This window comes from Anser brachyrhynchus (genome assembly GCF_964034855.1).
Source record: "Anser brachyrhynchus genome assembly, chromosome: 10".
NCBI lineage: Eukaryota > Metazoa > Chordata > Aves > Anseriformes > Anatidae > Anser > Anser brachyrhynchus.
The window spans coordinates 4857154-4881214 of record NC_137705.1 but is presented as its reverse complement, the minus strand read 5'-3'; the positions used below and the strand labels follow the sequence as shown (position 1 = coordinate 4881214).

General features: G+C 41.8%; 1 long non-coding RNA gene across 2 annotated transcripts in view; it reads left to right on the top strand.

Moving 5' to 3' along the window:
* The window catches only part of LOC308200288, a 31513-nt gene extending 10994 nt beyond the window's left edge, over positions 1-20519 (top strand). Inside the window, exons 2-5 of one of the 2 annotated variants that reach the window (XR_013955439.1) lie at positions 14365-14518; positions 19480-19542; positions 19735-19860; positions 20483-20519. This is a non-coding gene — a long non-coding RNA (uncharacterized lncRNA). The remainder of the gene's footprint in view (positions 1-14364; positions 14519-19479; positions 19543-19734; positions 19861-20482) is intronic. The other variant, XR_013955438.1, reaches the window with a different exon arrangement.
* Positions 20520-24061: the final 3542 nt, after the last annotated feature.

Genomic DNA, 24061 nt, shown 5'->3' with positions numbered 1-24061 from the left:
TATAAAATACTTCAGAATCAGAGGCATCAAATTTCATACTATTTCATGTCAGAGATGCATGGCTGAAAAATTCCTATTAAAAACATGAAAACATGCCAAATGCAGAAAAGTGAACAACTGAGCAAAAAAGTGAGACAAAGTGTTACTAATGTCTGCCAACTGGTATTATTCACAAGTACCATCAATCACACATGAGCAAACTCCATAGCTTCTCTCCCAGAACACGAAAACCCAGCTCACCCCTAACTTGTGGTAACATAGTTGTCCTGTTTGTGGTTAGGGCTCTGCGCTATTGTTTGGAGATTTCCTTTAGTTCTGTGCATCTGTTAACCCTAGCCAGTGTTGTTGAAGCTGACAGGAAAAGGGAGGAAAACTCTATTCAATTAAAACCATCTTTACTGCTATTTAGAATGCAGATGAGCCCCTCAGCAATGAGAAAATTAGTATTTTATGGTGAAGCATTTATATAGTTTATTCTATATTTGAACCATAATAAATTACATCCATTTTTTACAAGAATTATAACTGACATGCTGTCAGAGCTGTACATGTACAGCCTTAGAAATATACATAATACTTTGAAAGCTGTCACATTCAGTACAGTTGTAAACATCACCCTGGGTTACTAAACTGTTATCTTTAGGTTTACTTCTTCGGATAAACCATGGGATCTTCGCACATTTCAACCAGAGAAAAATCAATTCCCCCTCAAACAGTTGCACAGTAGCTTACCACCCATGCTTAAACGCACAGCCTTGTACTAGCTTGAGTTCCAGTCTGGGTCTGTTTGCAGAATATCCTCGTTCAGGTTTCTTCCTGGCTCTGTGATGGACTTTGTAGTTAAGGCCAAGGGTACACCACCTAATACCAGAGTGACTCGGGGTTCTCAGTCATGTTGGCATTTTTCTACCCAAAAGTGCTGCTATGGTTCTAAGTGAGCTATTTTGCTAAAGACTATTGAGATGTATATACTACATTACAATGCTATTTCTTACTTTCATAGACTTTCCCTATATAATCACTTTCCTTGTAAAATAATATCCAACACAGTAGAAAGCTGTATTTTCATTAATTTGTGGAATAATTATGAAAATATTTTTGGAGAATTATTAGCCTTGTTGCAGAATTCTGTAGGATGATGGTTCAAATTCTGCAGGAATACTGTTATTCTTGCTTATGTTCTTGAAATAAAACTACCTCAAATGTTATGTAATAATTTTTTTTACTCACTTGTATGTCCTTTTCTACTTCTGAGTAGAAACAAAGTATAAGAGTATCCAACTGGAAGTTTAATTATAGCTAACTAATGAACTCTACTTTGGCCTTATATGAAGAACTTTTTAAGTGGAGCTGTGATTCAGCTGGAGACAGATGTGGCTGTGTTGTCACCTCTGCCTCCAGAACAATTTGGCCAGGATCTTGCAACGAATTCTCTACTTGTAGACGTTGCCCTGAAACCCCATGGCTTCAGTGGGAGTTAGACTATAGTAAGGGTCATAATGGCTCTATCTGAAGAACTGTCACACCAAATGCTGCCAGGGTCCTGCTGCAAGAGGCTTTGTCACATGTGAAAGTGAAGGGGTGCCCAGCCCCGGGTGCACCCGCCACTGCACGCAGCAATGCTTATGCTGCTGTTACAGTTAATTTCCTCCTCTTTGATCCATCTAAATTCAGCATGCATTATCCTTCTGTTATTTATGTAAATGTTTAGATTAGGTAATATTTTATTCTACAGTGAATGACACCATAATCCTTCCTATTCTTTTTCTTTATCATAAATATTTAGTTTGTTTTTAGCTTGTGGGACTAAACACAACATCATTTTCATTACTGCGAAATCTTCCTCTTTTCTTCTCCTGCAAGCATCCATGGTCCCCTGGCAGTACTCTGCCTCCCAGAACATGCTAATATTGCTTGCATTACTGCAGGATTACCACAGTGAAGTATACAGTTGGTATTATAATTCATATTGTTGCTTTAAAAGATTAACCACTCCCATGGCTGTCTGGTAATTACAGAGCAGAATTTTCTTAACAAAGAACAGTGTGCACAAAATGACTGGCAAGGAGGTAAGTGTTTAGGGCTTGCTTTGTTTTTCAACCTCAGTGGAAATCAGATGCAAAATTGATAAAGGAGAGCAAGAGTGGGTTTTAAGCTGAGATACTTCAGTATATTAGTAATTTAACAGATTTATATGAAGGAGATGGCACTGTCGGCCCCTGGAATGTCAGAGTGATGCAGTTGGCAATTGCCAGCTCAGATGACTTCCACAAGCAAATCCAAAATAATTAATAGGCCTTCTGGAGCTTTCCAGGGAAGTGAGTGTGCTGGGGAAAGAGTAATAGTTAGTTTAGCCTGTCAAGGTTCATTCTTTTTCAGAACTCTAGTCCTCCCTTGATGCCCTCTAATGGTTTTTTGAAACACCAAAATGTTTTTGCATGAACAACATTGCCCATTGTGCTTCAGTTAAATGCATTTCGATGTCAGACATATGCCTGCTGCAAAAATACCAGCTACCTACCCCTTCCTGAGGAGATCTCTAGGGAGGGTAGCCAGATGACTTTAATCGGCCAAAGACACAGAATGGGTTCTTAATGCAATAAACCAATAGTGTGCAAAGTCACATTATGTGGAAACTTGACCAGCTTTTACTGAGGGATCAGGAAACTGTTTAATTCCTGAGTGACAAGAGCATGTGTTGGTTTAATTGCTTGTTTGTGTTTATTGTGAAGCCTTGGGGAGCATGGTAATTTGTCCCATTGTTATTTGAAAATGTGGGTCTGGCACCCAAGCCGAGTGCACACGACAGGCACTGGTCTTGTACCAAGTGTTGTTTCATCAACATCTATCATGTTCCCAGTTGGAGAGGACGGCAGCCCTTAGAGTAACAAAGTAGGATCCTCCTTCCAGTCTCTTCTCTCTTGGCTTGTCCAGAGCCAGCCATGCTGTGTGAAGGTTGGAAATTTTGTGCTTAAATGAGGAGTTGCTGTCTGCTAAATAAACGTAGTGTTTGAAGGCTGCTGCATGGGAGAGCAGCACTTAAGGATTGCTCTGTCTTTCACAGCTGGAAATGTAATGGTTGCACGCTCTTATGGAAAACACCTAAAAGATCTTAGCCTGAGGCAAAGTCCGTTGAAGCTGCTGGTGTCTTCCCGTTCATTGGACTGGCCTTTGATCAGGAACTAATGCAAGGCAATAGCTTTTTTATACCTCTTCTGAATGAGAGTTTAGTGCAGAATTGTTCCCTGCTATAGGACTGCAGCAGTCCTGGGGACAGACCTGCTTTCTTGGCTGGAGCTGACCAGAAGCCTCGATGGTACAGTGAGGCCTGGCCCTCTGTGCTGGGGAGGAGGATTCAGCTTGCTGTGAATTTACATGAAAAGTCCCTGCCTAGCAATCATGTTAAATATAAAGCTTCCTGAGAGCCTACTATTTCTTTTCTCCAGATTCTTGCCTTATTTTGGAAGGCAAGTTTTCCATCCAAGAGCACCAGCTGGAAATGCTTTCCTTCCTGTTTTCTCTAAATTAGCTGTTCTGAATGCTTTCTTGGTGGAGGAGGATAGAGGGTTGCTGATGATTAAGATTATAACTGGCTTTCTAGCTCAGTATCCAGCACCATAGAGTACATCTACTTCTGTAGATGGAGCCTAGGAATAGACGTATCAATATACATTACAGGCTTGTCATAACTCACTCATTTCCTATTTCAAACAGGAGGAAATATACTTGAACATATCTGTTGTATCTGTCAAGACTTCTCATTTGTCAAACTATTAGTGGTCCCTCTGTCAACATAAATAAATCTGTCCATAAATCTTGACAGGTATAATCATTTGTTGCATTTGAAAGGCAAGTCTCTAACACTAGACCCCTTTTGATTCCTAACATGATTATCTTTAAAGAAAGACATTTCAGATGCCTTCTGAATCTGGCCTCTGTCAAATGATTTCTCCAGTCTTGCTGAGTTATCTACTCTTATGAAGTAAGCAAAGGCATAGTTCCTGCTGTCAACTCTCCTGAAGACCACACGAATCATTGGCAGCAGAGCAGCTCTGAGGCCCTACCCTGCAAGCATTTATGCTCCTGTTTGTCAGACTGGGCTCCTGATATGCTTATTACTCTTTACTGCTAGGTTTCTCATTCCTATACTGAGCCATTCTTTTGGCACCAGTTGTCTTTTCTTTATTTTTGGGAGGCTATCAAAGAACATTCTTTGAAGGTATTCCATCTGAAGCTGCTGATCCATTCAGAGCTGTTGTCTTTGGCAAACAATCCGTACCCATTCAGGAGAATTAAGCCTCCGAAATGGCTGTTTAAATATGGGCTAGCATAACTTAAGATTGAATTCCATAATACCAACACTCACTTCACAAGATCCCCTGCTGCTCTGGGGCACTCTGACTTGGGAATACACTGCCTGAGCAGCTCCAGGCTTCCAAAACTCCAGAGAGATATGAAGTGACCTTGTTTCTGTGCTTGGTGGCCTGATGTTAGTAATTTTGCCCATGTGGTTGTTAAGTTATCCAGTATTCACCAAGCTGGAATGCAGAGCGAGGGTCTTTGGCCATTGTTCAGTACACAGCTCTGGCGTGTGACCCAGAAGTTGGTCAGGGCACAAGTGCCAGAAGGTAACCAGCAAGTCCACAGACAGCATGGCTTCATAGCATTCCCTGCCACATGTAAAACCTAAAGCACATGCTTTTGCAGATGAGAATGAGGCAAAAGGTGGCTAGGGCTGGGTTTGTGGGAAGTGCACAGTAAAGACTGGATCTTCAGGGAGTTCCTGCAAGATGCCAAGAAGTGGTACTGAGCAGCTGCAGTGTCATGGGCATGCCCAAGTTACAGGGCCACTGAAATTAATGAACGCTGGAAGATCACAGGCCTAATGTTTCCCCCTTCACTGTCTTTTGACAGTGAAAAAAGGAAAATTTCAATGTTTATGAAATATATTTAAAGTTCTTTGTTTTCATTCTTTCAGCTCTCCACTCCAGATCATCTGTGCTTTGCTGCAGCAAAGATTTTTAATTGACAGAATTTCCACTTGTGCTCTAAGGAGACTCATTACTTCACAGGTTCTTTGGCTTCATGGGGCCTAGATGCCATGTGGGATATTTCCCACTTTCTTTAGTGCATCTTTACCACTAAAACTAAATTTTTTATGAGCTGCAGAAGAAGCCTGTGTTACAAGAGCAATTATTTCAGAGGTGATCCTTTCTGCTCCTGACCTTATGATACTTTGCACCGGATGTCCAGATGCAGTGTCAGAATGCTTTGGGGAAGCAGCTGTTAGATAAGGTTCCTACCTGAATCACAGTTCTCAACACAGTCAGTAATTAAACAGCCATTCTTTCCATGTCAAGTCACAATTTAGGATACTTCACTGGAGTGGACAATATGCAAGAACCTACAAAGACATGTAGTTTGCTACTCCTGCATAGTAATAAGAGGGAACTTGGTCCTTCATGTCAAGGCAGGGAATCTAGGAGACGATTTAGTTAAATTAAATGTATGTGCCATATACCTGCTTCAATTAAAAGATTTAAAAATATTTAGTCAAAGAGGACAGTTGGCTATAACCTTGCTGGAAAACCACATTGACTTTGGCTTGTGGAACTTGTTGAAGTCGAGGTGCTAACAGCTTGCTTTTATTGGGGCTACGTGATCTGCGTAATGTGCTTAAAAAACAATGCAAGTGTATTTGGGTTCATATCAACACCTGATCAGTATGTGCTGATACCACTGGAGGCCCTGCAGGACTTGGCAGCTTCCAAATAAGAGCTTCTGAGGGTCTGAACTATGGAGGTAGATGCTTAGAGTTGTCTAAATCCCATCATTAATCTACGCCATGGCCTTTAGCATTTATCTGTGCTATGTGTAACCAGCACCCGTCAGATCTCAGTGCTGCTGTTTCTCTCTCTCCAGGCCAGGAAAGATGCTGGGCTCTACAGCTTCCTTTTCTGTTGACTGGCAAGATGGTGCTTTGTCAGGTAACTGCTGTCACCACCAACTGCAGAGCTCATTGCATCTAGAGTATGACACCTTCTGAGCTGCTTCTTTTATGCGTTAACCTACTTGGAAACAGAGGCTCATGTGCAAATTCCCACTGTATTTTGTGAAGGCTGGAATGTAAGCCAGATCTGAGCTGAATCTCCCCTTCCAAGAGCCAGCTGAATCAAAATCCCCTGATCAGACATCCCCAAATTTTATGGGTGCAAAAGACGTCTTGATCCAAATTTTGCAGTTTGCTCCCATCTCTGCTTAAAACATAAAATGTATGTTTTTAGGGAAAAGGGATATAAACATCTTGTTCATGTTTGAGCTGAGAATGTCTTTTTTCTGTAGGCTGTCAACACAACTTCAAATGCATGCAGCCTGTCCAATCTGACAGACAATTTGCATATTTGTGGAATGCTAACGCCAAGTTACTGTATACATTTGTACATGAAAGCATTAGAAAGTTTGAAGGATTAAAGGTGGAAATGTATCCCTCTGAGCCTCAAAGATCAAGACAGTACATCAATAGATGGCAGACAAATAACTGCTGGTTTGCCATTTGGAATGGTTTCCCCCAAAAATAATAATTAAAATCCATACTACTTCCTAGGATGTGAATAGCTGAGGGCTTTACACATACTAATTGCTGGAGCACTTTCAGCCATTTGAGAGTGTAATGTGGAGTCTGGCACATTCAGCGTGAGCCCTCTGACACAATGACTTTGTTCTGTGTGACTGAGATGCAGCTCTAGCTCTGAGGGCCACCCCAGTGTAAATGTCAGTGTCTAGGTCTGCACCTTCCTCTGTTTGATTTCAGGTCTTGGGAGGTGCTTGACCTGTACAAACCTGTACAAAAGTGACTTAGTTTGCAACGAGATGGGCATTAGGAAGAGCAGCAGCAATTGCTCAACAGTTTTCTGTAGAATGATGTTTGCTTGTCTGCATGCATCAAGATATATTCTGGAGCCTGGGTCTAGACACACTGATTTGAAAATGGAGACTTTGAGTCTTAAAAACAAAATATGCTAAAGAACAGTTTTGCATGATTCCTACCTAAGGATCAAAAACTGATATTTATTTTACTTTTAGTAAAAAGTAACTTCAATAAGATGTTCTGTGTTGGCCAATGGATATAATTTAGGATCAGACATTGGCAGCACAGGACAGAGAAAGCAGGAGCTAGTCAAATCTTTGTTCAGTCTTTGATCCAAAACATGCATATTCCTTTGATTCAGAAAGGGGTTGGCCAGCTTTTTTTCGTAAATGGTTGCACATCTCTGCATTTTCTGGCGGGGGGAAGTGGAAGTGGCAAAGCCTCAGATACCTGGGAACCAAGAGCTGAAAACTCTCCTGGAAACTTCTCATGGTCTAACGAAATTCCCGGGCCAGGTTCCAGCCTGAGCGGATGCAGACAACCAGCCAAACTGAACCACCAAATCTGTCGAGATGCAGCCGTCATTTACAAAACAGGGCTGGGAGTTTTGAGGGAGTTTGTAGGAGCTGAACATCCAAATCCCTCTAAATCTCTGTGGGGCTTTGGCTCTTTTCTTGTACTCTAGCAAAAATCCTTGTCTAGTCTTCCAATATGTTGAAGACCTCAGGGGATACATTGTGGAAGTGCCTATCCAATTCACCAAAATTACAAAAGCACCAAATTATAACTGTTTGCTCAAGGCATGTAATTTAGCACACCCACCCCAAAAGCCCCAGGTTACACCAAAACTCTCAGCCACGGAGGGCCATGTGCTGCCATAAGACAGGTCAGACTCTGGGTATCCCAACTTGAGAAATGTTAGTCTTAATGCGTTCAGAAGAAGTATGTTGTTGTTTTAGAGCACATAACTCAAAGGCTAAGATGCCTCTCTACTGGGAGCAGTGTTAGGGAGCTGATCTCTGCTTGGATGCCCATTCCGACATGGATCTGACAATTCACATGTAGGAAAAGCCATTTCATGCATTCACAGTTTTAGATGACCTCCATATATTTGTTTAAAAAATAATTAGGCTTGCTTAGCTCTTGTACTGTTGCATGTTGCTCTTTTTTTTTTAAAGTAGCTTTTCCTGTAGCTCTCCCAGGCCAGTACAATGCTGGCTTTTAAAAGTGATTTGTCTGTTACCAGTTTTAAACTTTTACTTCCTAAGTCCTTGTGAACCAGCAATGCAAGGAGACTAAAAATCTCCTGGGGATTGTTTTTATAGTAACAGTGAAAGCTAAAATGTTGCAGCAGCAGCCAAATTATTTTTCTTGTAGTAGAAACAATACCAACAACTGGAGTCTACATACAAAATAGTTTAAAGCTGCCATAAATATGACTAACAAATGAGTGCTACATTTCTTTTTATCATTTATTCTTTATAAAAAGTGACAGTTTGAAGGCTACTAATTTGGCAAGTTATTTCCCCTCTATAGTCACGGCTGTTCAGTAATTAAAGGTTATATAAAACATGGATGTATACATATTAGTACAGTCTAGCAGTTCTGTGTGTTTTAGGAGGCAGTCCAGTTTTTCTCACTCAGTACTGGAAAAGTAGGTAGGTATGACTTCTTGAGCACAGCTGAAGTTGAACCTTTAAAGTATTATTAGTTAATAATGCTAATTGTTGAGAATTCTTAGTCATACCTGATCACCTTAGGTAAGTAGTTACTTTAAAGTCTATTTTTAAAAATGGTACTTGGCATCTCAGCACCCTGGTCATTCTTGAAAATGACACTTAAGTTCTTAAGTCACTAAGGCTAGTTTTGAAATCATTGCTTGGTATTTCATCATCTATTTGCTGGCCATGGCCCTCTCTGTACCTGTAAGTAGTAAAAATACATATGTGTATGCTACTCCCTCTGAACGTAAAGAGCTAAAAATAATGCAGGACTTAGTTTAGTCAATGCAAAGTCAAAGCAGAACACCAGTTCTGCAAGAAAAGCAGTTTAAGAGACTGAAATAAGAGAACATAAAGCTCTGGCTGCAGAGCAGGGAAATGCTTGAAATGGGACTCCCAGAAGCTGTTGATCATTCATTGCAGTCAGTGGCTGGGCTCCTAGCAGCTGGGGCTCAGGGAAAAGTTAGGCAGATGCTTGGGTGTTGTTAGAGGGGGATACCAGGGCATGTGTCCATCTGTCGGGACAGGCAATGCAGGAGATCTCTGACTCCGGTTACTTTGATCACAATTATTTAACCTGCCCAAATGAGATAATGGGAGCAATGGCAAATGTTTGATATGTGGGGCATGTGGATGTACTCTGAATCTGGTCACTTGTCAGTGTGCAAAGGCTCATCTGTTGGGTGTCCAAATTATGCTGTTGAAGCTGTGCATTTGGAGTTTGTGAGGTCCTATAGAATAGGAAAAATGGTCCGTAGTCTGAAACCTCCCCAAAGCCTGCATTAACTAATAATTATGTACTAATTTGTATCAGTGCTGGCAATGAGGAATGTGGGGAGGGGGGCGTCCTTGGCCATAAAACCAAGATTAAGCTGAAAACTTTCCAAACCCAAACTGGTTCTGAGTACTTTTCAAAATGGCCACCAATACTGTGAGAAACTCTGTCCCAGTTTATATAAAACATAGCAGAATAATATCTCATTAGATTATACAAAGTCGTTTTTTCCTTAGTGTTTTAGTTCTCAAAATTCCCAGAATACACTACATTGAAACTGTTCACTTGAGAAATTAAGTACCGTATGTGATAAGACAGTCATGTGAAATTTTTAAGCTGTCATTAAAAACGATTATAATTAGGACAAACTATATGAAAATGCTTTAAAATTGAGACCCTGGTGAATTAAAAATTAAGGGGTATATTATGTATTATCATGTTGAAGGGCAGGGATTTACGTGTGTAACTCCCATTAACACTAATGTGAGTTGCATTCATAAATCCCCGCACGTTGTGCTGAGCGTACACCCCCTCGTTTGTTTTTGCTGAGCAGCCTCAGCTTTTGCAGTGCTCCACCACAGCACCAGTGCCTGCAGAGAAGGAGCCTGACAACACAGCAGAAGTTCGAGCTGTTTTCACTCACAAAAAACTAGGCCCCCAGACAGAGCAAAATGTAGTTTGTCTAAGCAGTGTCTGTACTCCCATGAGCAAGATTTACTTGTGACTTTAAGTGTCACAGAGCCTGCTCTTCCCCGCAACTCTTTTGGTGCTTTTCCCCACATTTTGTCACTCAGGTTTGGGCTACAATCACTTTTATTACAATTACTCTAAATGCAGGCATGAGGGATGAGCTGCTGCATTTGGGTGACAAAGTGTTGCCAGTTCTCTTCAGTCTGTCTTCAGGACAGCCGGTGATTTCCTTATTGCCAAAAATTGTGATTTTTTTTCTTATAATACGGCTTTTAATGGGTAGGGAAATCTATCCCTTGTTCTTGTAAGATAAACCTGAATACACGAACCAAAAAAACGTGCTTTTTTGTTTTTTTTTCTCCCCCCAATCTCAATCTGTATACGGGAATGTATAGCTTTCACAAAAGCACTCACAGAGCCCATCTCATGCTCTCATCATCCCATCTGCTCCTTTTTACACCCTTGGATTTGGCAATATTGATGCCACTAAGGTAAGCTCATTCATCAGTAACTAGGGATTTGCTGAGCATCTAGTAATAGTGCTCAATAGAAATGACCTGTCCTATTCCTTTTATAAATGAATTTGTGCTACTTCTATTAAAAATGTTAAAAGAATGGTCATATTACCACACTGTGGCTTACAGGAAAAAAAAAAAGAAAAAAGAAAAGCAACCAACAAACCACAGCTCATACCTTTCCACAACATTACAAAATTGTAATTATACTAATACACTATTCTTTACAACATATTTTTCCCTGGGGCAAAATAAATAAATCTAAATAAAATAGATATGTTTAGAGTCAGTACATCTCCTATTTTATTAATTAGCACCTGAGCAAATTGTTTTTCCTCCCTGTTGGCAAGGCAGAAAAAAAGCACTGATGAATTTTCAAGCAAAGTAATGAATGCCAGGTTTATTTCTTTATTGGTACCTGTGGATTCCGTTGTATTGCTTGTTAACAGATGCAAGTGGGCAATATAACTATTACATCAGGCAATAATATAGAAACCCAGGCAGTTTCTAAGCAACAGCCCAGTGCTGATTCTTGCCAGCTATTCTCTAGGATTCCCTCAGACACTGTAAGTGAAGAGGAGTTGGACAATATAGTCTAATTCTGAGAAAGGAATAAAGCATGAAACTGGTGATTTTCACAATCATATTTTTGCAGATTTCTTACAAAATCAAAAGAGCTAAAATTGAAAACTGTCAAAAACATTTCAGCTCAAGAGCTGCATAAACTTTTCTATTGTTCAGGCAGCTAAACAGCCACAGCTATTTTGCTTCATATCTTGCCCACAAAAATAACTGAAAATAAAGGTAATAGAGCCTCTTTAGCTTGTTGGACTGAAACTGGATTTTATGGTCTTTCCTTTTGCAGACTCACTCAACAGTTTTGCCTAAAAGTAAAACGTTTTTCATCTGTTCTGTATGACTTCCACGGTCAGTCAAATCTGGACGCTGATGGAAGAATTCAGAATAAATCATTGTTTCAGCCAGATAGTGTGTGCACATGCATAATTTTGTGTGTAGACAAGACAAAAACATGTATTGCAAAACAAGGTCACTTTCAGGTGTCACTAGCTGATATAAGTTTCTTAGCCTACATGTCCCATATCGTAAAAAGGGCATCTGCTATATGTATAGCTGGGGATTCAATGGAGCAGCAAAGCTGGGATCTTCTTCGTTATCCTTAACTTTCTTGTAGTGGACCAACCTGAGCTTGGACTTTATCAGTATATGGAGAACTGTTTCCACACTTTGGGTTAGTCCTTTATAATGCTAAGTGTCAGGCTCAAGGTTTTGAGCCAAAGATGTATGAAGGATAGCATTCTTTTATCTCAGTATGAATAATGTTCTTTCAGAAAAATGGTTATATTTAGAATAAATAAGAACAGACATGCACTGCACTCACACTTATGGACCCAAATGCGCATGCATTCAGGAGCACAAACACGGACAAATGAACAAAATATTGCAAACCAGATGTTCTGGGTTTGAATGCTCCATTGGTTCCCATACACCATGTAAGGTTCTGGTCTGCTAAGGAGCAGAAGTTTGACTTAGGAGCCTGCAGTGCTAAAAGCTTTACCTTGCTTTGTGGGGAGTGGTGGTTTTCTTCATTGAATACTTAAAATTCTTGTGAGAAAGGGGAAAGTTTATATTTCCAAAGCAAAATTCTGAGATGTGTTACTGACAAACATTTTTTCTTTTTGGCAAAAAAAAAAAATCAAGAAATTGGACTCATCCACGAGTACTATGGTTTACATGCCTCGAGCTTCTTGTTCTCTGGGCTCATCTCCCCTCTTAATGTTGAGTAAGATGGAGATGCCACAATTCTAGGAATTTTGGTGTGTGTGTGTGGCTGACAGGGAAGGGGGCAACCAGGCTGGGGCTTCTAAAAACGCACCACAGCAGTGCTTGCAACTCAATGTGTTTTTTCCCTCTACCAAGCTGTTCCGATTTTCAGGTGTTACATATTTTCCAAATAAGCAATAAAACACACTCTAAAAAACAGACACTTTTGGCTTCCTCAAAGGGGAAGAGAAGTGTGCATCACAATGAAAATGCTATTTTCTATGAGAAAGCAGTTTTGGTGAAACAAAGTCACTCAACCATACAACTCAGTCCACACAATTTCTGCATGTTTCCATCCACTCCTCCCCTTCCCCAGCTCCGAGCCATTCTCTGCCTGGCTGATATATGTTGACATGAGAATTAAATCACTAAGAAGTAGGAATGCTTTAGCTTTAACAGAAAGCCAGGTTACTATTCCTAGCATGGAAAGTTAAATGAAATCATGCTGTGAGTGAATTCCTATTGATTTCTTCAGGATTGATCAGAAACATTCGTCAAACTTTTGTTTTCTTTCTGTCCTACATCTTCTTTAGACACATAGTTAAACATACTAAGGAACGTTTACATTTTTTAAAACGTGTTCTAAGGTCTTTATATAAACATACATGTAATAAAAGTGACTGGTGATTTATATTATCTATATACATTCACTTATTTTATTTTCTAAGCCAAGGTTTTAAAAAATTGGTGCCTAAATTCAGACACCTAAGTCTATGTTTACAGTCTTTAGTTGCTAATTTTCAAGCATGCTAGTACCCAGAAACTGTTTTTCTGTTAACTTGAGGAGCCTGGGGAAAAAAAGAAAATACAATGGGCTGTTTTTCATCTATTAAAATCAGAAAAGGAAAACTAAGGAAAATTATAAACATACAAAAGACGTAAAGGCAAAAATAAGAAAACTATAAATCCACAGCATTTTCCTACATCTAATTGAAGAAAATGAGTTGCACTGATATAAGACACATGAGTACAATCCAGCAGATTTATGCCTGCTAACTGTTAGCACTGAATTTGACCTAAAGCCCTCCTCCAAAGCGTTTGTCCTTTCTTCTTTAGTTTCACATTGAGGCCTCCGGTTTCAGAAATGTGTGCGCTTGTGCACCTAATGTACATGCATATTCATTGTGACTGCATATGGAAATCGAGCATCCATGCCAACAGTTTTACAGCTAGCAGGCTTTTTGCATGTGCAGGCTTCTGAGGGTTGTGTGCCATTGGGGTAATTGTGCATGTAAATCCAGCGGGCATACGTACACACAGCTATAACATGCACAGCTACACGAATACATTTTTTTAGAAAGCAGCTAGCAAAAGCAAGTGAGAAATGATATAATTTTAGACACCTAGACCTTGAAATAATAATAATAGAAAAACCCTAAAAACTGATTGTGGATGTTGAAATGATAGGGTTCAGTTTTTAAAACCTGTATCCCACTACTAAATACAAGTACCCTTAAATCTAGACACTGCTAGATTTGTGTTTTTAATTGCAAGCAAATCACATTTTAAGGCAGTAAACATAAACCGATGCTGTTCTAAAATCTAAAGGGAGAAAAATTTAATATAAATATAATATTAAAAAAACACAACTAGTAAGAAATAAATATATAACAAGAAAAAGTTACTGGAGCAGCTGTGTAAATAATATGAGCAATGCTAACGACTAAAAGGAAACTGCCAGAGCCACTTGGGATGAGGAGGGAGCCTAAAATCACTGATTGCTCTAACCAGGTCTTGCTTGTAGGTTGTGCCTGGGCTTTTCTGCAAACTGCGGGTCTCCCTTAGAAGACACCTTCTTGAAGGACAGGGGAAGAGAAGGAAAGTCAGGTTAACCCATGAAATAATTTACTACTATTTGGTAAAGGTACAAGAAGAGAGAACAAAACAAAGATTTAATATTAGGACCAGAAGCTGCATGTCAGTAGTTAACTGAACATTTGCTTTGTTCATCAGAGCAGAGTAAATGTTGTGTCGAAGTCAACTGAAAAACTTTCATGGTTTGGCTGCGAGCTTTGCCAATGACCCCACTCGTCCATGAAAACACTGTGAACCTTGAATACCGAGCTGCTTCTCTGCACCAGGGGCTCCAAACTTGGAAGCTAGCAAGGTAAGGAAGGTGTCCTCCCATGTCCTGGGGCAGGGGGTGCTGGACCAGAGGGTGACTTCTTCATTCTTCATCTGAATTTTATAACTTCTCAAGGCCTTGAAGATGAACTAGGATCGGCGAAGAAGAAAAACAAATGTGCGCATTTCTGTTGATATTTAGAAGTTGCATACAGTAAATCAGAAATGTAAAATTCCCTGTTTTAGTCTAACTAGAAATCTTACTTGGAAGCATAAGAATGTGATGTATATTTCTGAGATTTTACTAAAAAACAAGGTGCTAGGAAGAAATTATTATTTAAATCCTTATGATTATTATTTGTCGGGTGTAATCCTTACATTTTAAACAAAGGCAAGGCTTCAAAAAGGAGCTAGGGATGCTCCCTATATTTTTGCAATGCTGATACCAGTCCTTGGTGTGAGCAGGATCAAGACCACAGCAACTCATGTCCCATTAGTACAAGAGCAGTTACTTTACTGTGTGTGACCCAAGCTGTATGTGGACTGGGCGTACAAGGTACGCCATCCTCCTGCTTTTCTGGCTGCAAGGCCCTGCAGTAGGGAACTCACCTCTCAGCACCAGCCCAAATCCTGCAATGGCAGGCAGGATTGCTTACAACACCCAGACTGAGCTGACGCTGCTCCTTGGCTCACGTCTACCTGAGCTCAATCTGAAAAAGACTCCCTTGGTGACAATATGCTAAGTAGGAATCCACTCCTGAATGCAGAAGGTCAGATCCAAAATCTGTTTAACGCTGTGGGAATGTTTGCACTGACTGTGATAGGCTTTGCTGCGACCCATGGGCTCTGACTTTCACCATCCCATGCAGTTGTGCAGTCATTTTTGTGCAAGCAAATTTGATGCACTATAAGCATGAAATTGCCTGCAAGCACTCCAGAACTTCTTTGTGTAGATGGCATGAGTTAAACAAGGTACAGGGCAACCACAACAGGATCTAGCGTATCTATAAGTCAGAGGCCAGAACAGACATAAAGAGTGAGCCTGGAGAGTAGTGTAAATAGCGAAAAGACAAGGAAATAACGCCACTTGGGGAAAATGTTCAGGCTGCTGAAATCTAGGAGCATCTAGCCACTGATGTCAGTGGGGCAAACACTGGCTTGGGTTAAAGCATGTGAACTTTGTGAGATGCAAAAGTTTTAGGAATGAGGCAAAGCTCACTGGTTGTTTTCCAGTGTGTTCCTCGTTCTTGTTACTGTTCACTGACATAACTGTTGTCCTCATCCTGGTGTCTTCCCTTTGCTATAGCATTTTTGCACAAAAGTGGCTGCAAAATTACCGTGCCATGTCTGTATTTCGTTCAGCAGTCAGGAGGGCTCATACTGGGGGAAGGCAAGTGTTTGGAAACCAGCGTAAAAGAGCTGAATGCTCCCTGTATGAACATTTCCTCCATTACAAAACATCTGAATCCCACCTGCTGCTCATTCCCTTTCCTGAACATGGGTGGTGGGACACAAGGGCCATGGGGAGAGGAAAGGCAGCGTGCTCCAGCAGGACTGGGCTTTCAAAGGGTTTCTAAGGAAATTCAGTCCAGCACAAATTAAAGCAGCCCTGGGGACCCCGGCCCTCACTGGCTGCGCTGGTCACTATCACAGTGCATGTGTTCAAGGCCAGTAATGCTCCCTTTGACTTTTCAGTAATATTGTTGTCCCCTGCCTGGGCCACCCTGGTGAGCTTGCAAAGCATTTGCAGTTCCTTTTCAACCGTGCTCTCGTGTTCCTGCTTCATTAGGACTTGGGCAAATGCTTATTGCTACTTTTGCACAGTTGATTGACTGCAAGCTATATCCTTCCCCAAATTTCATCAGGATTTTCTCTGGTTAGTAGAAGCTTTATTGCCCTTATTATAAAGTGCAGTTGCTGTATGATGTCAGACAATAGTAACCTTTTTTTCGGCCTCCTTTGCCAAGTCTGAGTTACTTGCTTCCTGACTGAGTTGATTTGCTACCTTAATTTTAGAACATATTGTTTTCTTAGCTGCGTGACTTCGTGTGTGTATAAAAACAAGTAAGAATTTAATTATATTCCTTCCCCAAAATCTATCTATCATCTATCTATATGCACCCTGTGTCACGTATAGGCAGTGTGGGAGTGTAAGTAGACGTGTATTCGATAGGGCAGTGCTGTTCTTAGAATTTAGTTATAACCCAAGCTATCTGGGGTTTTAAATTGCTGTCCCATCCTGCAGCAAGAGGACCTAGAAGACTTACGGAAAGATAAAATACTTCTATGTAGCTTTCACCTGCTAATAGCACTTCTATCATTGCAAGATCTGGCAAGAGAGTCAAACACCACGTTTTCCCAAAGGTATGCAAAGCATGCAGAGCTGACGGAAAGATTAACAAGTTTTCTGTGGAAAGGGCGTACATCTGCTGGGGTGAGGAGAGCCTTCGCTGATGTGCCACTTGTAAATGCGTATGAACTCTGTAATAGGTGCGGCGCTTTCGCTCAGCAGCTGCAATCTTTTCATTGTACCTCTTTTGTTGAATCTAGATAAAAGCACTTCATCATCAACAAACCTAATATCTGTTCTTGTCCCACTTGAAAGGGTCAAAGGAAATTTCCCACCAGAGGACAAAAAAAAAAAAAACCCTGAAGCTGCCTGGTGAGTTTGGGTGGCAGCATGCCAGGAGAAAGGGGAGGAGAGGTGGTGTCTCTGGTGCCTCGGCAGGGCAAGGATGTCAAGCAGCACGTGAAGCGCTCTCTGGGCTTGCACAGTCCCACAGCGAGAGAGGCAGGGACAGCAGGGCAGCCAGATGTGGGCTGTGAAATCGCCTCCTCCTGAACTGCCGGGGAGGTCGTCCTCCTCTGGCACAACCCTTCAGGAGACCAGATGAAGCTGTTGGGGCTGCTGTCTCATGGGCTGTGGTGGAGGAGGACACGAGGCATGGTCAGGCTGCCATGGGAGTCCCCTGTAGAGGATGACAAGCCTCTTGCTGACTTCATGGGCATGGGCAGGCCTTGCCATGCAGCTGGCTCTCCCAGGAGCAAAGGTTCAGGAAGCTGGGAGGGGGAGAAGATAGAAACCTTTCTCCCTTAGGGCTGTCCTCAGGCACACATTGCCAGGGATCGTGGTTGGAGACCCTATGCCGTACTGACAGAAGGACTTTAAAAATGGCTTACTTTTACAATAATAGCACCAAGCCATCATAAAAATATACACGCATCTTCTGCAGAGTTGAAGCATATGTTATCATGACAAAAACATTTCAATCCTTTACCCCAAACTCAGTCCATAGATTTCTAGCAGCTGGAGGTGGAAGCAGGTGTATATTTAGCTCATTCAGGTGAACACTTCAGTGCCTGTTGATATTTCTCCAGGTCCGAGCTTCTGTTTTAAGGAGGCACATGTGCCTGAGTACCCACTTCGCAGGAGCCTATGCTTTGTACTCTCTGTCCAGCCTCTGCAACGTCAGTTCAAGGGGTTCCTACTTGTACTGTACTAACCGGTGCTGCTGGAGTCACTGCAGAGGCAGCTGCCCTTCCTCTGCAGAAAGCAAGTTATCCTGAGAGCGGCAGGGCCCATCCTTTCTGCAGGCTGTAGCTCAGCAGGGACACGGTCCTTGCAATGCTTCCTGGTATCTTCCTACACCCCGAGCCTGAGACAGAAACCTATGAAGAAGTTAGAGACCAGACAACGTTAGAAGGCAGACCATTGAAATCTTTAAGATAAAGCTAATGGGTAACTGTAAGCTCTTTGCATTATTTGCGCGGGCCATGGAATAATAACACCTGGAGAAGCGCTGCTCGGGGTGAGCGCAGGGGATGGGAAGTCAAGGCATGAAGAAAGAGGCACTGTAATGAAAAGTAGCCCATCACTAACACCCTCTTCCCATATCAGCATTTGGACTCAGTTATGAGAATAAAAGGGACCTTGGCTGTGAATGACTTAGGGCAGCATAAATATGTATTATGAATTTTAGGCTCAGACATAATTAAATGCCATTTGTCAGATCTCTGCTTGTTTTTCATCTCATTTGAGTTTTACAGAATGAATTAACTAACAAATGTGCCTCTGATTCTACCATAACAAATCATCTCTCAGAATGGTTGTCTCCAAGCAGCAGCGAAAGATTGGCTGGGGGGGGGTGACCTTGTGCTGCGGGGTTGTCACGTCCCAGCACAGCCCTGAGTGGCAATGACAGGCGCAGGAATGGGGAGCCCGAAGTGGCCTGGCAGTCTTGGTGATAACTTGTTAATTTATTTAGTGCAGAGGCAACGTAAAGGGCGGAGTGGGCAGAGCCTCGGGGTTTAACTATGTAAATATTCTGACTTAGAGAAGAAAAAGAAATCCTGTTCGTTGTCACTGCGTGGTTCGCAACAAGTGCCACTGGCCAGGAAACAGGCAAATGTTTGTACCAATGCAGCTTTCTTTAATAAATAAATAATAAAATACGTAGTCAGTATGTGTATAGTTTGGGTGACAGCAGTAGGTGTTCCTCTCGTGGTCACATAAAGGCCCATTGAGGGCACACCAAGTAACTGTCCCTGTCACCTGAGAGGATCATGGGATGAGGAACAAATGGGCCGCTTGCCTAATACAGGCAAAACGGAGAGAGTTGTGAATTGATCCTTTCATTGCGTTTTAGCTGTCTTGAAGAGTCATCTCAGTTTGTTCTGTGTAAAGGTCTTTTTACACTTACCAAATTACTACAGTAAATGGGAGGATTTACCAGCTATGACTTAGCTGTAGTTTCAGAAGTGTTTGGAGGTGTTCAGGAATTTGTGGGTGATTCATACTTTCTAAAGGATTTTCAAGTCACCTTCAAGTGACAGGCTCCTTCCAGAAGCCAGATCCGTTATTAATGGCACAAAATGAATACCCAAAAAACAAAGCATTCGTTTTCTGTTTGGACAGCCTCACATGTTGTTCCTAGCAAGCCTCCTACAGCTGTGCTCTTCATGCTGCATAGTTCATAGGGTTTTGAAAGTTGTTCATTGTTTCAGGTTAATGACAATATGGAACGAGTACTCTAAAGAGAGCTGAAAAGCAACATGAAGTCTGGACTGGTAAGTGAAACAAGCAAACTTGATAAGGTTTGTCCTTCTGTACGTACAGCACTGCAGACTTTATCCCTAAAATATCTTAAAGAAGATAGGGTAGAAAGTATTTAACAAATAGTGTGCTGTCATTTGAAAAACAAAACCAGATGGTGGTGTTAATGTATCCAGTGACTTAAATATAATGCCATGTGTCTGCAGGAAAACAATAACCCCCACACAGCACAATCCTGCAAACCTGAAGTAAAATTCACCGAGGAGTTGTCTTATGAATGAGAGGAAAGAAACAGCACCCCGTGGCCTCACTCCTCAGGACGAGTACTGGAGGCAAGCATTGGATGGTAACCATCAGGCAGGTTGAGAGCCAACCTCATGCAGGTTGAGGAGGAGGAGCAGGTTTTCCTCTCCCATAGCGAGGGAAGGGGTCCTCCAGGCTCTCTGCAGCCACCACCTCGAACCCCAAGCTGCAGTCCCTCTGCCTGCGTGCACGCTCTTGTGTTATTTAGCCACACATCTTCCTTTTGCTCTTCAAAGGCCCTGCACCTACTGCTGCAGCTGAGCTGCATTCCCCAGCTTCTGGAGGATTTGGAGCACATGCAGGACACCTCTACGCTTGACCTCAGTACATGAACGTGCAGGAGGAATTTCCCCTCCACATTTATTATCCCTGGTACCACAGTCAACAGTTGGCTGGGTAACTGAGTAAATTTACTTGAACTCTTTATTTCCCAGGTCTTATTTTTCTAAGGAAGGCAATAAATCAATGACAGGAAAAGTACTCACCAGGCAGAAATTGGGTAGCTCCATGACTTAATCAGCACTGATTAATGCCGGTCGGGAATCTATCTCTGCATTTCTTTGGAATACATTTTGGAAAGTCTACTAGTTCCTAACAGAGTTTTGCATGAAAAATTAAATTACTTTCATATTCCTGCCTCTCCTTCACCAGAAAGTTCCTTGAGGCTCACTCCACCTTCCCGTGCAGGCGCTACGAGGCTCCCTTGAGACGTGAAGTGAGGATGCACAGATGATGGCTGGGAGCCCAGCGCCAGGACTGGGTGACAGGCAGAGGAAAAGCACCGGCGGCAGCAGCTGGATAACATTTCTCTTCCTCGCTGGCTGCAGCACACTGAAAATGCCAAAGATACGTCAGAGGGAACGGAGGGGGGATGGAGCTGCGTCAGAAGCAGCCCTTCTTCTGCGAGGATGCGAGAGGGGCCGTGACTCCTGAGGGAGGTCAAGGCCAGCCAGAGGGCCTCCCGGGCAAGAAACCCCCAGACGGACGAACAGCCCGGACATCTGGTGAGATCCCGGCATCGCTGCAATCAGGGAGGTTTTGGCACTGGCTCTGACACTGCCAGGATTTCCCTTGCAATTAGCAGCGCACAGCCCGTCTGGGGAGGATGTTCCCTCCGGAAGGCTGCTACAGCCAGGCTGCGAAGCGAGCTTAGTGTCTGGGAAGCAAAGAATAAAGCACGGTTAGTTTCTGGCTCCCTGAGTGTGAGGGAAAATGCTGACTTGAAGGCAACAAATATTAGGTGCAACCGATAGCACTAATGTCTGGCTTGGGTGCTGCCAAGAATTTTTAGGTGCTGGCAGTGGTTCCCCATCCATGTGTGTGGGGTCAGGCAGGGAGCAGCCACCAGGGGTGCTCAGGGCCTGATGCATGGTTAGAGACAGTCGGCTCTGAGCATGCAGAAGTGTTCGTGTATCCTTCTGTCAGGGTATATTAGGTGGGCACTTACTAGCCATGGAAATGAAAACAGTGTATGATGTACAGGCTCAGACTGGTAAGTCTATCAACAGTAATAGATACTTCAGTTTCTACTCTGATCCATCCACACATACGCATATAAGATGCCTCCACAATAGGGTTTTTCTTTAAAAAAAAAAAAATCTATGTTGTTAAAGACCCTAGCTACCTGTATTTGAAGATGGTTGTCTGAAAAGATGAAAAACATACATTTTCATTTCATTTCAGATTAGCATGGTAAACAGCTAGGTCTGTTCTTTCAAGTGGAGCATTCAGCTCCATTTGTTAGCTTTGTTGCTGATATTTCACCTCGCTTTTATTTACTTAACATAGTTTGACAAGAAATTCTCAGTGAGATAATATATCTATATGAAAGACCGGCTTGGGGAACAAGTCCAGAGGTTTCAGTGGGACAGAATCAGTTGAGGTCTTTGCCACTTTGGTCTGCCTCCATTCCACAGAAAGCACTCAGAATTGTTACCCAATCACCAAATAAATATTTCGGTAGAAATACATATATATATTTATATATTTAGAAGAAATAAGTGTTATATTAGTGTAAATCAGGATTATACCCACTTGGGAAAAAGAAAACGAATCACAAGTGACGGAAGCTGTTACTCTGTAAAACAATGCCCTCTCCAAAGGTAGGATGGTCCCTACTGTAAGGAATCCTTAGTACAAAGTGTATTAGTAAACATTTCTGATGCTTTTTGTCATATAAAATTAGACAAAATGTGTATGTCAGCTTGATTTCTCCTGATCCTTACACTGCAACTAGGCAGTGCAAGGCATTTCTGAGTTGAACTGAGGCAGGTGGTGGAGGACTCCTCCATTCTTCAGGAAACATCAGAAAGAAAAATTGCTTACACGGTCTGGATGGTTTGAAAACATGCAAAAAGAACAGACAAATTAGCACTCACACCCTGAAGAGACCCACATCACTGGAGTTTGCTGTCTTTCAGCCGTGTATTTGGGACCATGCGTAACGCTAACCTAAAAGCTGGCAGGCGTCCCGTAACCAAAGGCTGTCAGGCTGCTGGTACAGCAGTACGGCTCCGGCATCAGCACCGCAGGCAGTGGCGAAGGGAAGTTTTTACAACCTAAGCGCACTTTGTCAGTCTGAGGTCAATGAGAAATGATAAAGAACATGAAGAATGGCAAAAGTAAATAACAAGGTTGGAGAAATTAAAGGGAAAATAAAAAAAAAAAAAAAAAAAAGAAAGAAAACAAAGTATTCTGAAAACTTACCCAAAATAAACTCCAGGCCTTGATCATGTTCCTGTAGGAGCCTAGGTGAGATCTCCCCCTGACTTTGATGATGGAGAATCAGTTCCTTAGGAAGAGAGGGAAATTTGGACATAACGGAAAGAAAAAATGTACTGCAAAGTGAAGGAAATAAGTGAGCAGTGCTGTACAAAAATAACGATTCGGTAGCTGGTAGGCAATATTGTCATCTCTGCACACATACAAGGACTTAAGTGACCCACTGCACTGTCTGAGGATCTGCTCCATTAATAATAAGAAAGAGTAATTTAAACTATGGCTTTTTTCATTGTGTTTTATATGGGTTTGGGGAATATGTTATCAAAGGCTCCAATTCTGGCCAAAGTCCGCAGGCATCATACCTGTGGTCAGGCCCTGGATAGAAAGATCAGAGGTATCTTTGCTTAGCCCCACTACCAAAAACAGATCAATCAGAGGTAACTCAAAAGGAAATATTCTACAGGGAACAGATGAAGATGCATTTAGAGGAAATAATCCCCATTCAGGATGCCATTATTAAAAGAGAGAGATAACTATCAGAGCTGAGATATGTCAGGGCAACCTCATTGACATGGGACTGGAGAACTTCTACTGTAAAAGCAGAGAAACTAGGTCAGTGCTTTTTGAAGAGAGGAAAGCTCAGGGTGGACATCATTATTTTATATACGATTCTAAGGGGAATAGCTAGAAGAGATGTCAAAAAACTAGTGTCAAATACAGGAACAAATAGACAGGCTCCAAGAAAGAGAAAGGAGCAGAAACTAAAGGAGGTTCAAACCCAAGAGGTGTAAACATTTCTGTACACACAAAGTAGTTAATGCAAGGGCTGGGTTACAGAAAGGGCTAATAAGAGCAGCCAATGAAGGTCTGGGAAAGGAAATCTTTGTGGGGTACAGACACCTGAGAGCAGACAAATCTTTCCTGTGCTCTCGGTCTGTCCTGAGAATTGCCCAAGTTTCAATCTCAAAATTACTTCACGATTCACATATAGTAAATCTCTGTGCAAGCGCAATAGATTGAAGTGACAATTCAGTTTATCACTTGAAGATAAAACTCAGAAGAAAATTTGCCTTATAATTCTATTAATATAAATGTAATTACAAGAGCTAATTCCAATTCAAATGTTAACTTATAAGCCTTGGTGGAGGTAGCAGCCTACAGAGAAAGAGATGATGCTGGGATCCCTGATTTTGATCAATAGTTCAATGTTAATAGACTTTATTTATGAGTTGGAGCATATGGTTTGAAAATGATCCTAACGATTAGGTTGCATGTGTATAGACACACACTTCTGCATATTCTTTAAGCACTAGGGTATTTGCATGTTACAGTTGTCTCTAAAGAAGAAAGAAAAACCTCTCTGCAGCGTTGAAACAGATTAAAATACTCTTTATTTCCAAAGAGCAGGATGTTAGCCATCACATAAGTGCAGGCATGACTTCCAGAACATGCTGCTTTAAACGCCGATCATACCAATGCTCTTTGTACTAAGTGTCTAAGATGTCAACC